The 16,035-nt window shown below is 29.2% G+C and overlaps 3 long non-coding RNA genes across 3 annotated transcripts; all 3 read left to right on the forward strand.

The window, feature by feature from the left end:
- Window positions 1-414: 414 nt before the first annotated feature.
- Window positions 415-3,848, forward strand: LOC143045149 (uncharacterized). Its single transcript, XR_012968887.1, has 4 exons — window positions 415-1,449; window positions 2,669-2,735; window positions 2,962-3,025; window positions 3,705-3,848. It is a non-coding gene; the product is annotated as an uncharacterized LOC143045149 (long non-coding RNA).
- A 164-nt stretch (window positions 3,849-4,012) lies between these two features.
- On the forward strand, window positions 4,013-9,873 carry LOC143045151 (uncharacterized). The gene is made up of 4 exons (XR_012968889.1): window positions 4,013-4,842; window positions 5,306-5,373; window positions 9,072-9,136; window positions 9,804-9,873. It is a non-coding gene; the product is annotated as an uncharacterized LOC143045151 (long non-coding RNA).
- LOC143045150 (uncharacterized) lies at window positions 9,871-14,592 on the forward strand. The gene is made up of 4 exons (XR_012968888.1): window positions 9,871-11,211; window positions 11,475-11,544; window positions 11,863-11,924; window positions 13,599-14,592. It is a non-coding gene; the product is annotated as an uncharacterized LOC143045150 (long non-coding RNA).
- Window positions 14,593-16,035: the final 1,443 nt, after the last annotated feature.

The following is a 16,035-nucleotide window of genomic DNA, read 5'->3' on the forward strand; positions in this document are numbered from 1 at the left end:
TTCAATAATTGCATTTTTATCATTTGAAGATGGAAAAAAACCTATTTAAGTTATTACATGACATTTGTTTCCTCTCCAAATGGACAAAATGAGATGTTTCCTGTAAGTCTGTGTATTAAATGGAGCTGGTTCCCTATTGACTGTTATCCTCCATTTAAGGAACCAGTCATTTCAAAAGGTTACCTTGTGTCAGTCCATCTCTATTAATGTCAGGATATCTTCCAACAGAAGTCATAGGAAGCCAATCTTATAAAAAAAAAAAACTTTTGATATCACCAATCTAAATTCTATCTAAAACTTAATTTGGGAAAAAAAACATCATTTTTTGGTTTGTTAATTTCAGAACTATTTTTCTTAATGTACTAAAGTTTAAACTAAATTAATGAAGTATTACATGCAATTTGAATATGGACAACTACTTTTTTTTTTTTAAAGAATCAGTATTTTTATCATCTGAGTTCACTTTCACATTACTAAATTTGGTCCTTTGTGTAAATATTTCACTATATAGCACCATTTGGCATAATATTTGTATTTTCTATTTTCAGTGTTTCTGCACCATCGAAACTTTGCAGAAAGATTGCACACATGTTGAAGTTGTGTATTTCCTAGTATGAAATTGCTTTAGGAGTTTCCCCCCATTTTTTCAATCTGCAGTTTGAAATCTTTATAATTTTTTCTAATTTTTCTTGAATTGGGGGGAGCTTTTTGTATAAAACTTTTAAAGGAGGTAACAATTTTTGTTTTGAACTCATATCTTTGGAACTCTCATAATGAGCATGCAAATTGATTAAGGTTGATTGTCATCACCAAATTGCACAACTGAGCTACCTCAGGCTATCATGATCAATTTTTGGAGTATAATTTTCATGCTTATGATGTGCATGATGCAAAACTTTAAACAAGGGATATTTATTAAACTATGCTCCAAAATATTAAAAAATGTTGTGTGATTTATTGGTTTTAGCCAATTACTATTTTGTTCTTTTTGTGTTGCCTCTGTTTAAGTTTTTACATATCAGATGTCTGCTAATTTATATAAAAGTTATTGTTTTAGCTCTGTAAATAAAAAAAATGTAAACATCGTTTAAATAATAATGGGAAAGAGAAATTGTGGGTACTTCAAAAAACATTTGGTCAATTTTGAAAATACAAATTACATGTTTAAAAGCACATCTGATATTTTTACTGTTTTATGTACGAATTCAATCAATTATTTGTGTTTTATATCAAGAATTACTTCAGCTGCCATGAAAAAGAAAATATTGTGAGATGCTTTGGAACATTCTTGGGACAATTGTATATTTGGTGAAATACAACAGATTCAGTGAACTGATCAGTACAAAAACCTATGTTGAAAAGCATATAAAAGTATTGGGTAGCAGCTCCAATGAAGATGGTTAAATAAATCTTCAACCAAGTCTGAGGCTTTACCAAGAAAATAAGAAGGCAAGTTTAGATAAGCCAAACATTTCTATACATGCTATTGGTAATTTGATTAAAATAGAAGGCATGTTTAAATAGGTCAAAAATTTCTATACATGCTATCGGTAATTTGATTAAAATAGAAGGCTAGTTTAAATAAGTCAAAAATTTCTATACAATCATGCTATCGGTAATTTGATTAAAATAGAAGGCGGGTTTAAATAAGTCAAAAATTTCTATACATGCTATCGGTAATTTGACTAAAATAGAAGGCTAGTTTAAATAAGTCAAAAATTTCTATACATGCTATCGGTAATTTGATTAAAATTTATATTTAGGGCATATGATAGAGGTACACTGTGGAGATAATGATGTTGCTAATGTAAAATGATATTTTTGCAATTCAATGGGAGATAACTCCTAATTTACCTTTATTAGCAAAGGAATATATTTAAATCATCATTTTTGTGGAGTTGGAAATTCAAATAATAAACTTAGAGTGGGGTGCTCATTTTCGCCACATCTTTCCATGTTTTCTACAGTTTATGTTCAGGTCTAAATGTTTTTGAAGTATACTGATATTTCTATATGAAGATAACTTCAAATGCAAAGTATACTTAAGCTTGAAAACCGGTTTGTTTTAAGAAAATCATCTGAAAAGTTAGATTAAAGGGTGTTTGAAATTTCCGGATATTTTGTCAATGGGGGACACATATTCGCCATTTTTACACATCTATTTAAAACCAAATAACCGCAGCTTTTAACAATTTTTATCAAATCAATTGCATTTTAGATGAATAGCAGACATTTCAAAGGTATAAAGAATTCAAAATAAGGGCATTCAGTCAAATATTTACTTAGAAAGACTTCTTTGAAATCGTGTTTTTTATTCAGGAAATTGTCCGAAAATCGTTGTCCGTTTTTCGGTCATTTTCGGTAGGAGCCGCAATTTTGTCTCAGTTTAAAAAAATATTATATTTGTTATAAAAATATAATTTATGGGTACATTTCTTTCATTTCAGCCATCCTTTGAAGTTTTACACCTCAAAATCCTTAAACGGCGAAATTGTGTCCCCGGCGAAAATGAGCACCCCACTCTATAAGATTAATTTTTTTTTTTTTTTAATCTTTAATATTGGTTTTTCAGTTATTTAGGTTATAGTAAGAGATATTTAACAATATTTTGTTAATGTCAAGGAAATTGAAATGTAAAGTATATAAATTGTCAATTTTTATATTTTAGGTTCTTTCTGTGAGATGTTTTCTGGTGTGGGAATAAGACTTGGTGGTCTGATAAAGCTAATATATAGGTGTGTATGTACCAGTACTGTTTTGAAAAGAAATAAATTATCAATGTATTATAAAGATACATGTTTTTTACTCTCTTGGCCTTGAAATATTCAAACATTTAATTTCTGTAATTAATTTCTACTCTCACTTTCTATATGAGTACAAATACAATGTATATGTACATTAACAGTGATCCTTTCAAAATAATTTGGTTAACTAAGCATTTTATGTTCTTTTAAATTTCAGCTTAGCATCACAGCTTGTCTGTAAGGATTGAAGCTGGAAGTGGGCAATGGAGCTGACTTTTATGGTAAGAACCAATACAAAAATTAATGAATTATTCAGCCAAGAGCATGTAAATACCATAGAATATTATTATGCAAAGAAGTTTTATATTTTGATTATGCATAGAAGTATTATATTTAAACTGTGTAGAGAAGTGTTATATTTTAATTTTTCTAAAACTATATCTGTATATATAATCCGGAAGGTGGTAACAAGATAAATAAACGAAATCAATAATTATGCTGTAACTTAAAACAAATCTTTCAATCTGTTTTACGATATCTAAAATTGTCCCTGTAAATTAAGTAAATGAGATGTGGCTTTAAAATTGCTAATGAAATAAAGATTTCCCAGAGACCAAATGACATGGATGCATTCTTCTAATAGTCACTGTATGACCTTTAACAATGAGCAAAACCTATACCTTTTATATAACTATGAAAGTCTGCTATATGACAAAATGTGAAACAATTCAAACAAGAAAACCAATAGCTTGTGATTTATGATGAAACAATGAAATAATAAAAAATCCCTTGTTTGCAAAGGAAGACTGGTTGATTGTAAATTCATGTCTACACATCACTTCAAAATTATGGTAAAATCAAAGTTCTATGCATCATAAGTGTAATTGACAGTTACATGTACTTGTTTCTTTGCATTGAATATTGTTCTGACAGATATTAGAATGTATATTTCTTTTTCAGGTGACTTCAACTGTGGCTGCAGGAAATTATTGTGCAATTCAACTGAAACAAAAAAGAATGTAATTCAGACTATTTTTGTGTATGCATTAAAAAACAAAATTGTAAAGATTCTCCATTTTCAACAAAGCTGGAAGTTGTAGGCTAAATTGATACTTCATAATTTTACTTTATCACTTATAGACCTACTTAATCTTAATGATGGTCTTAGTGTATCCAAAACATTTCTAGTAGTTTTAGAATGGAGAATCTAAAAAAAAAAAAAAAAAAAAAAAATGGAGAATCTAAAAAAAGAAGAAAAGAAAAAGAAATGTATTTTTTTTAGTTTTCTGATTTGTATTATATAAATATGTGTCCAATGTTTTGTAATACTTATTTTTAGCAATGTTTTAGCTCAAACAAATTATTTCAAAAGAAGCATAGTAAAGAAACATCCTGGTGAAAAAAGATTGATTGATTTTTAGTGTTAAACATCACTTTCAGCAATATTGATTATATCTTGGTGGCCATTTTTTTTATTGGTTGAGAAAGTCAGAGTAATGGGAGAGAACCACCAGATTGAAAATTGATGTTCTAAATATTTTTTTTAAATGTTTGAATATTTTATATCAAATTATTTATTTTTAATTATAGCTATACCATTTTTTTGTTGTTAGATATAGCAATGATGTGGAGTCCAAACAGGTGAATTTTTTGGCAAAGGGAGTTAATTTATTATTCCCCTGTTTAACTCCTTATTCTTGAAATTTCCTCATGGTAGGAAATATATAACTATTTACTTTAATTTCACATTTGTACAAGTTTTGGGTTTAATATCAGATGTATACTAGCTAATAAGGACTGTTATTCAGAGTTCTGTAAATAAAAAAAATGTAAACAGAGCTCTAGATAATAGATTTGAGGGTGGGAGAAATCATGGGTTACTTCTTGTAGAATTGATTTGGTGAAATTTTCAAGATAGGAGATTAATTGAAAGTGCATCTGATATCTTTATTCATTTCTATAAATAATGGACCAAAAAATGACAGATTGACAATCAGATAATGATGACAGCCACCCTGGCAGCCAGGAGAGCAGCTCTAAGGAAGATGGTCAATAAAATCTTCAACCAAGTCTGAGGCTTTACCATGAAATTGAGAAGGCAAGTTTATTGAAGTCAAACAATTCTTATACATTTTCTAGAAATATTTGATAAAAAGCGCATATTCATCTTTCTTTTCTGCGTGAAAAACATCTTTGAAGAATGTATTTACCAGTTTAATATTTTGAGATGCCAGTTACATTAACAAGAATTTCTATCACAATTACTGGAGTAAATCCTGAGATAGGAATTATATCTCAAGGGGAGACTAGTTTTATTAACAGCAAGATTTGTTCATTTAATGGGAGACAACTCATTTTCATTATTCAAATTAGTTGAGTTCAGTTGAATTTCAAATCATAAAACTGACAATTTTTTTTTGTTTTTCAATCTATAAATTTTACAGAATATGTGGATGTTATACTATTTGTAAAGTAAGAAATCAGAACAATTTGTAAAGTAATCTTTAGGTTGACATAGAAATTGGTTTGTAAAATTAATAAATGTGTTAATTTCTTTTTAGATACTTTCTGTGGCATGTTTTCATGGTGTGGGAATAAGACTTGGTGGTCAAATACAGCTAATATGAAGGTAGGTACCAGTATGTTAATCCTGTTTAAAAAAATTAATTCTATAAATAATATTATTTGGAAATAAATACTGACTAGGGTTAAAGGTTTATAAAAGTTTGGTCAACAGTAAACTCTTTATTTTATCTGTACCATATGACAATGTTCACTTGGCAAAATATGACCTTGTAGATTTTAAATTTCAACTTTCATCATAGAATTCCAAAAAGGCCCCAATCTGGTTCTTAAATGGATATATCAAGAGACTTATGGCGACATAAAAGAAAAAGCTTCTTTATAATACACTGTAGACTCCATAATTAGCTAAATTGGGAGATATTATCAAAATGCGATGTTCTTACCTAAAAGCTTATAAAGAATACCTTTGATCCAAAATATTAAGTAACCTATAGGTGCCAAGGGTACCGTAATATTTAAATTACAAGACATACACTATTACTGGATCAGGGAAAGTGAATTATGCTGAAAACTGTTCTAAATTGTGAAAAATTGGACCTTAATTGGCACTTTTGCGAAAACACTAGAATTGCATAATCAAGAGGTCATTATACTTTGTAGTTTATATTGTTATACATGCCAAAAAAAGAAGTGGTTATTTTGTATCAAAAATGATACCACAACAATTTATATATAGCATTTGGACCTGAATTAAAAAAGATTAAAATCTTATCGCCAACTTTAGCCCTTTTAAACCTACCGCTTTTAGGCCAGACTTTTTATTTTATCTGTTTAACGAGAAAATTTGTAAAAAATTAGGGTCGAGGGGGCGAAATAAAAAAAAATAAAAGTGCAAAATTGGTCCAGTCGACACTAAGAATAAAAATAAAACCATTATAAGTGACTTTTTTTTTTTTTTTTTTTTTTTATTTTTTTAGAATTTATCAAAATACAAGAACAATGAAATGAGAACAGACCAGTATATTAACCCAGAGAATACATATAGTTTATATATGTCTCCGGTTAACCCTTCTATTAATATAAACATAAAAACTATGTTTTGATTCTGTATTTCCACTAATATAGATCCATGGCACCACTCAAATATATCAACCTCGCTGCATATACACTATATATGTATATACCAGTCACCCAGTCAGGAACCTCTTAGTGTATGCAGAGACATATATATACCCATGTGTATACCCATGTGTATATATGTCTCTGGTGTAATAGTCCCAGAGTTAGGAGCAACTTTAACCTATAAATTGAAACTGCTTATACATGGAAATATATACATTAATCAAGAAGATCTAACCAAAAGTATGTTAATGCGTGTGGAATGCGTAATTTTCCCTTTTGGGATCAATTTTTGTCTGTCAGCAGTGCCATTCATGCGTCTGTAGTCATTATCGCAAGAATCCGGATTTCCGTCATAGCGGGTCCGTTTCCGATGAAGTCCCGATTCCGATCCGTAGTTCTACAAATTTAAATGACGAAGAAAAATTTACAAAAATAAACGATGCGGCAAAAGAGGCAGATAATAGGGAGGAAATGTCTTCAATCACGACAAAACAAGACATCAAACAAGCGGCGAGAACATCAGTCATTAAAAAATGGAAGACACAATGGGAATCTAGTGAGGTTGGGAGAAGATTTTTTAATCATCACCCAGATGCATCAAAAAGAATCAAACTCGACTTCCCATCAAAAAAACACTTCAATATATTAAACAGTCTCAGATCAGGATACTCCAAACTAAAGGGGTATCAACATTTCATTGACAGACATGTAGAAGACAACAAATGTACTTGCGGAGAAATAGAATCTGTAGAACATTTTTTATTATCTTGTGACAATTACAGTTTGGATAGAGAAAAACTCCGCCAGTCAATATATTTCAAAACAGGAACACTTAATCTAGATCTAGAAGAATTACTTAACACAGAAGCCAGTGCAGACATACAATATGCAGTTTCCGAGTTTATAGACGATACTAGAAGATTTGATCATTTGTTTTTATAAATCAGTATCAACAGCGCCTACCTAAATTAAAGTGAAAGTACAAAGAGAAAATACAAACGTGATTAATGTATTCAAACGCGCAAGTGACCAAAGTACATATGAGAAAATCAGTGTCAAGATGACGCATTCTAAAGACTAAAGACTAAAGATGTTTGATACGCTATTTGGAAAGGAATATGACGTTTCTAATGCAATACATGGATGACAAGTTTACTTTAGGCTAATTTCATCAAGTTCTGATGAAGTAATAACTGATTTTGCCGAAAGTTAGAATGATTTGTCATTTTGATGTACGCTCTCGTGTAACACTATCCCAGAGGAACCAGTAATGACGCACCTAACGTTGTATTTGTCTCTGCATTTAATCAACCATTTAAAAGAAGTAGAAAAACGGAATGGAATAAAAGATTGATTACTTGTTAATATATTTCAATCATTAAACAGTAGATATTTGAAACATTAAAAGCAATAAAAATCATGTTTGCTAACATTACAAACGGAATGTCAAAAAATGATGGGTACCAGTAATGACGCACTGTAAACAAACCAGTAAAAAACACTTGCTCGTACCTAATAATCGAAAAATTGCTTCAATCTGGATTCTTTATAGTTAACACTGTTCAACAAATTCTATTTTATTTACAAATTTTGAAATTTTCATACACTTTAATGATCATAGGGAAAGTAGAACAAAATTTTTAATTATTTTTTTTTTCTTTCAATTTTATTATAAAATTGTACAAAATTTATGAAACTGATATATATATTCTATATATTTGAAAATAAAAAGTAATTGCATTCATAAAACACTAATGACAACAATACATTTATCAATGTTTACCTCATATATTAAATGAAAAAAAATCGATAAACCATAGAAAATCATATAAGCGACGATCATTTGTTCTACTGTGATTCCCGCTTAAATGTAAAACCATATCACATGACAGTCATGTGATTTCAAAAACACAAAATGGGGAAGCATGCGGTTACATATTTTTATTGGCCAAAGAGGATGTAGGACTGGTAATCATCCAGGGAAGGGTAGAATGTTTTTGACCTTAATAAAATGGCGGAAATTGCATTATCTTTAATATTTCAAGCAATAATAACATTTCTGGGCAGAGTTTTATGCATCTTTGTTGTAGTCAGATGACCTTCACCAACATGTTATGGAACGGTAAATCTTGATGACGTCACGGCTTTTGTTTAGAAATATAAAACCGAAAACTAAATCGGTGCGTCATTTCTGGTCCGCGTCAAAACAGGTACCAAGACGATATAACAAGTATGAAAAGCATGCCACCAGCTTAAAAATCTTTTAGAAGAAAATATATCGTTTATGCCTTGAATTTCTTTACTTTTAAATGAAAATTGCTGTTTCATTGACTTGGTAAAAATTAAATATTACCGATAACGAAATTGACTGAAAGCGAGTATCGTGAACAACACATTTTATTTTTTTCTGAGGATTTCGTAACAGTCGGCGGGAAAAATAATAATAAAAGTAAGAAGCACTACTTTTATTTTTATTCTAAAATCGGGAAAGGTGGAGTCGTTAAACAGATAATAAAAAAAGTCTGGCCTTAAGGATTGAATTGGGTTGTTGGATTGATGTCTTATCAATGTTCTCAAAACCTGTCACATATATATAACCCATTTTATATAAAGTAGATGCAATATTCCAGAAGTGACCCTTAAAAATAATTTTGATTGACTAAGCATTTTATATTTCAGGTTAGCACCACAGCTTGTCTGTAGGGATTGAAGCTTGGAAAGGGCCATTGGAGCTGAATTTTATGGTAAGAACTAAAAAAAACTATTCATCTAAGAGTATGTAAATGCACCATGGACTTTTTAATGTACACATGTAGATCTAACATTTAAAAAAAAATCCAAATTAAAAGTTTTATACTGGTAATCTGGATAGGGGGATATAAGAATAAAGAGATGTTATAATATTGCCAACTACACAACTATCAATAAAGGAAGCAAATTACAGTCACCGTAGGACATTCAGCAATAAGCAAATATCTATATGAATGTAAATAATGCAACTGGTTGAATATCACAATAGGAACTCGGTGTATTCATAATTTTAATCTCTGATGCATAACTTTGAAGGCGGATATATCTGAAATCAGGATTATTAATCTTGCATATTTATCCATTTATTAAAAAATCAAGTATAGATACATGCAATAATTTCTGAATTTACAGTACCAGTTATAAAGTAAGCTATAAGAGGCCCTGAATATGACAAAATGTCAAACAATTTCAAACAAGAAAACCAACACATTGATTCATGAAAAAAAATAATCTAAAATAAATAAACATGACGCACACCAACCATTGGTTAGTTATTCATCCTTATTTGCTAATATTTGTAATAGATATAGTTTAAATTTTGATATAGACTTGATTATATGTTTTGACAGATATGTTTAAGAATATTTATTTCTTTTTCAGGAAACTTTGACTATGGCTGCCACATAAAATGATCATATGATATAACAGTGAAGAAAGTTAGTCAGAAAATGTAATTTTTTACAACAACAAAAAAACAAAAAAAACGAATGTGTAAAGATTCTCCACTTTCAACTAGATTGGAAGCTTGTATTTAAAATTTCAAAATTACTCTTACTTTTCTTGTTGTACGTGCTTATAGAAACTGAACTTTATATGTTTCATAATTTAGATCTTATTCGTTATTCCCCCAACCCCTGTAACTCTGTTTCATTTTTACTTTGAAAATGAAATGAAACAGAAAAAATTTACTTGTAAACTTAATAATGGTCTGTCTAGTCCAAAGGCTTTCAGTCGGTTAAGAATGGAGAATCTAAAAAAAAAAAAAAAAAAAAATTGAAAAAGAATATATTGTGTTTTGTATATATATATTTATATTTTGTGTTTCCTGAATTGTTATATATTTTTCCAACTTTTTGTTATTTTTTTGCAGTGCTTTTAGCTAAAAAAATTAAAATTATTTCACTAGAAGCAGAGTAGAACATATTGGGGGAAAAAGATTGATTGATTGATAGAATTTTGGTGTATAATGCCACTTTCAGCCCAATTTGTAATATCTTGATGGCCATTTTTTATGGGTTGAAAAAGTTAAAAGTAGATACCCACCAACTTTTCCCCCAGGGAACTGTCAATTCTAGTCAATTAAGCTTTGAGTCAAACACACCTACCACAGGTTGGGTTTGAATTCTCAACCTCATTTTGACATGCTAGAGATACAATAATACTTCTTAGACCACTGCCACTAAGGCCCTTAGTTAAAAGTTAGTCATAAATTAGTTATTGAAATGTGTTGTAGTTTTTACATACCGTATTATTTTTTCATTTTAATTATTCTATATTTTGTATTGTTGTATAGGAAGGATGTGGAGTCTCGACAGAGTCATATTTTCAAGGCAAGGGGAGGTAATTCCCTTGTTATACTCCTCATACTTTAAATTTCCTAAGTGTTTATAGGGAATATAACTTTTTTTATTTAAATAAATTATTCACTTTTTTACACATTTTCTTTAAATATCAGATGTATACTAGCTAAAATTACTATTATTTAGAGCTCTGTAAATAAAAAAAAATGTAAGCAGAGCTCTATATATAGATAATAGATTTGGAGGGTTTGAGAAATAGTGGGTAACTACAATTGATGAGGGGAAATTTTCAAAAAAACTGATTTTGTTAAAACTATAAAGTGCATCTGATATTTATTTTTTATACATGTATAATGTTATTTCTGAAAGCAAATGGACAATAAGATAATGAGGACATGGACCTCCTTGGCAGTTATGATAGCAGCTCTAAGGAAGATGGTCAATTATATCTTCAACCAAGTCTGAGGCTTTACCAGGAAAAATCTGTGGTGAGTTGTAATGTTGCACAAAATTTATAATATTATTATAGATTTTTAAAACTTTTTATTTAGTTAGGGTTTTTGTGTGATATTGAAGATATCTGCATCATTTCATAACATTTTTTTATAACTTGTATTTAATGAAAATGTTTTCTACCTTATGTATCAAGTCAATATTTTGAAGATATTAAATAACAAATTCATAAGAAATGATACAAGGCATAATTATGTTTCTCTTAATTTTATCTTTTAAACATTTTTTTTTATTTCAGGTTGTTGAAATTACAATGATTTCCTGGTGTTGGGAGTAAGACATGGATATCTGATATTGTTAACATGTTGGTAGGTATTAAAGCTTTTATTTTTAATAATTTTAATAGTATTTGACATCAATAAATTTTTTGAAGGTTTGAAATACTAGATGAAATACAAGTTTATTTTTTGCTATCTTAATAAAATTGAAAATGTAAACTGGGAATGTGTTGGAGAGATAAAAAAAAAAACTTACAAAGGGCAAAAAATATAACCATTAGTTTGATTTTGAATACCAATTATTTTCTTGCAGAATTTTGTTTGTTATCTGAGAACTTTTAATCAATTATTATGATGTACATATTTTTTGAAAGTTGAGAATAACTGACCTTGAACTTTGTTTTACAGGTTAGCATCACAAGTTTCCTTGGGGTTAAACTTGCTTGGGAAGTTATTAGAGCTGTTTTAAGGTGAGAATTTATTAATCAACAAACAATTTAAATTTATTTATTATACATGTATCGAATTTTAAATGCCCCTAGATATCTATATATCTATCCTAAATATATGTCAATGTAAAATGTTGTACCTTTACTTTAGAAGTGTATCTATATTTACTGATTTGTCTCCCTTGCCCTGAACAAGATTAGGCCTGAGACTACAATTAATTCCTCTATCAGTTCTTTATAACGTTTTGTCGCATTTAAAAAAATTTGCTCATTCTTTTTGTCTAATTTTTGGTGTGTGCAATGTACAGTTCAAGTCCAAAAATATATGCGATTTTCAGAAAAATTGCATGTTTACATCATACAAAGGAGTAGGTCCAGTAAGGGCCGATTTTCGCCTCAAATTTAACGTTCATCGAACAAAAGATTTTTGACACTTTTTAAACACTTTTAGTGTCTATTTAAATTGATTCAATTAGTTTCTGTAAAGAATTTTAACTGATTTAGTAATTAAAAACGCTCCGATTCAAGCTTAAATATGAAAAATCTATCAAATATCAAAAAACGTCACTTTTCAGATTTTTTTTGTCAAAAATGAAAGTGGCTGCATCCGTTTTCATCCTCAACCTTTATAAATATTATGTATTATCATCAAATACAACTTAACATTTCAATATTATGAATGACACGAATGCGGCCACTTTCATTTTAGACGGAAACCGTTTAAAATTTAACTAAAATGCTCAAAATTGTGAAGATTTCAGTAATTTAGCATGACTTAATGATGCTAGTACATGTGCATTGTTTTGTCAAAAACAGCTCATATTTATGTAGCAAAAGCATTCTACTTTCCAGTAAAAAGCTAAAAGATTACATTTTCATACTTTTGTAAAACTGCTATATTTTGGGGCCAAAAAGGGGTCTTACTAAACCTACTCCTTTAGCCAATACACATCCATACCCCTATAGGTAAGTCGAGAGATGTTCCGAAAAGTGTAAATACTACCTTTTTGCACCTGGCCGAATCACTCTTTCTTATATCAAAATCAGTTAAAATAAAACATCCAAAAGTTTATTTCAGCTCTCTTCTTTCATTTCCACCCAAGAAAAACTAAAATGTATGAAAAAGAGAAAGAAAAAAAATAAAGAAAAAATACACTATAATTAAAGGGGACTATATTCGTGGACAACAAAAAGTGGGATCATTAATTTTGGTCTTGGGCCAGATGTGAAGGGGAGATAATCAAGTAAAACCTAGCTATCATAAAAAAAGATGAAAATGTTTGATAACTGCTTTACATTCAGTCATTCATATTTTCATTACAAATTTCAAAAGAATTTATTCCTACTTTTTTATCATGGAGAAAATTTTGTTTGGATCTCAGTTAGGGTCAATAAAACAACAAATAACAAAATATTCATTAAATTTTACTTTTATTAAGTGAACTTACCAGCAGCTTCTGCATTCACTGTGTTAAATATTTCCAATAATTGCTCAGGTATTTGATGTCAAGTCTCATAATTGTAAAGTTTGGAAAATTTATTTTGGTGTATTGACAGATTTCAGTAAAATGAAGTAGCAAAAATAAGAAGAGTTTTCACATTCATTGATATGGGTTTTTTTTAAATTGAATTTTATTATATACCCTTAAGATTATTTTGATAAAATAATTGAAATTTAACTTTATTTCTTTTCAGTTGAAAGTGTAACAGTTGCTGCCTTGTATGGTAAAATCCTCAGACAATAATCCTGCAAACAATCGGATGAACTGTTACTATCTCTATTGGAACAATCTGTAGACGGTAGTCTTGTAAGCAGAATGATTTTTTAACAAATTGTATTTTTATTGCTGTATTGAATTTCAAATTATAGATTTTTTTTAATTTATATTACTTGCATTCAATTATTGTTTTGTGATTGATGAAAAATTAAACTGAAATTATTGTTATTTGAGGGGTCCCAAAGGTATGCCATATGGTTTCTCAAAGTACCCACAAGACGTACATAGGTTTACATATATTTTAAAGTTATGTACATGTAAGCCTTACAAGTGCTTTGTGAAATGAATTTTGTCGGTTACAATCCAAAATAGTAGGATTTTGATGGCCAAACACTATGAAAAGAGAATTTGAGACTAGTCCCCTGTTAAATATTTTACCTACTAAGTTTTTGACCCCAAATAAAAATGTTTGGGTTTTGGGTTGGGTTTTACTCCACTGACTGCCTAAGAGGGGACCAGGCCAGCCCAAGTGATTCCCTTCATAATCAACAATTTTTTTCCCACAAAAGGGGGAGGGGGCCTTTAAACCGCCTCTGCAATGGGAAGATTTGTGTTTTCTGTCTGTTTGTCCATCATCATCTCTCATCCACGGCTTATAAACTATTGGTAGATTTTCATTGAAACTTTCAGATTATCTTCTGTAACTAATGGCAGTGTGTATTTTATTTTATTATAATGAAATTTTGGGGTTCCCAATTGAAAGAATGGACCTTTTAAATACTTTGTTTTAACTTTTGGAAGCATCTCCTAACATGAGTTCATCATATGAAGGATAGGTTAGTTTGAAATTTTTTTATTATGTTTTTATCCTGCTTTTAATCTTGTCTTAAAAAGTTGGATCTCATTATGACAAATTATTGTCATGACTTTAAATACAAATTTTCAATATATTCTACTTCAAGACAATAGTATATTACATGTACTACTGTAGCTTTGAAGTATATAAGGTTTGCTATAACAACATTTGTGTTTTATATGATTTTATCTGATTTTAGTGGTTTTTATTGTAAAATCTTGTTATACCAAGCATCATAATATGATTGGGTTTGTTCGGAAACTAAAAAAATTTACTTTTACATGCAGATATTTATTTTCATAATGAGATCTGACATTTTTATGCTTTTAACTCTGCTAAATTCTTATTAAACACTCTATTTCAACTATTGATGCAGTCCTTGTAAGATTGATCAAATTGTTAGATTTATGGATGCAAGTTGAAAATCTGCTCTAACTAAATCTATGTTGATATCAGCTGAACTAACCTAATCCTTCAATATGAGTAATAAGATATAAGAAAAGAAAAAATCTATTCTTTGATTAGAGAACCTTTAGAAGTTATAAAAAATAGTACACAATGGCGGCAGAGACTGAAGATTATTTGAAAGTATCGGGGAAAGTCCCATTTAATCTTGATAATTGTGGGTTAAAGTTGTAGATGGATGAGCAAACATATCATACACTGAATCACTATACCACATTCCAGCCTAATGCATAAATCAGACTATAAAATAATAACTGAACACTAGTTATCTGCCTTCCTGGGTTCCAAAATAAATATAAAAATATACTATACTTAATTTTAAAAACAAATAGTTTAGAAATTTGGAAGGAGTAAAGAAACTATATAGTTTAAAACAGCTTGAGGTTAAAAATGTGAATGAATGAAATGTAATCTGTTCACTGGAGGATCCAGAAATTTTCATAAAGGGAAAAAAAAGGGGGGTACTCACCGATTGTTAGAGGGGCCTCCTCCAGTGGTACTTCAGTGATTTCCTAAATAATCAACCAAATTTTTCCACCCTCTACTATTTCATTGGTAATCTAATCATTTTTGCACCGATCAAGATATTTAGTTTGTTTTAATTACCCAGTAAATAAGTTGAGTAATTCTCAAAAAATAATTTGTACATGCATGTTTTAATATTTTTATATTATAGCTTTTACCACAGTTTTACTTTGTATAAGAATTGTATTGTTTTTGGATGTCATTTTTAAAAGTTGAGACAATCTGAGGATTCTTTTTTTATATGGAATTCTATTATTTATTTATAAGTTAAGGACTAGAAAGCCTTAAGTTTATATATTACACAAAGAATAGTCACTAAATGATTACAAAATTTATTACATGTATCAAAAAATTTACATGATTTTATTTTAATTCATAAACTTTTATACGTAATTATATAGACTAAGAAATTACATTAGGATTATTTTCCCCTATAATAAAAACAACCAGGAAAATAGATAGTATCCTCAGTACTGTCATTTATTTTGCATTATTGTAATATTTTGCTACTGATACCAAACCCATGATGCAGATCCTTTTCCTCCTTTTTATTTAAAGATAATTTACA

The sequence above is a fragment of the Mytilus galloprovincialis genome, chromosome 9, assembly GCF_965363235.1.
Source record: "Mytilus galloprovincialis chromosome 9, xbMytGall1.hap1.1, whole genome shotgun sequence".
NCBI classification, from domain to species: domain Eukaryota; kingdom Metazoa; phylum Mollusca; class Bivalvia; order Mytilida; family Mytilidae; genus Mytilus; species Mytilus galloprovincialis.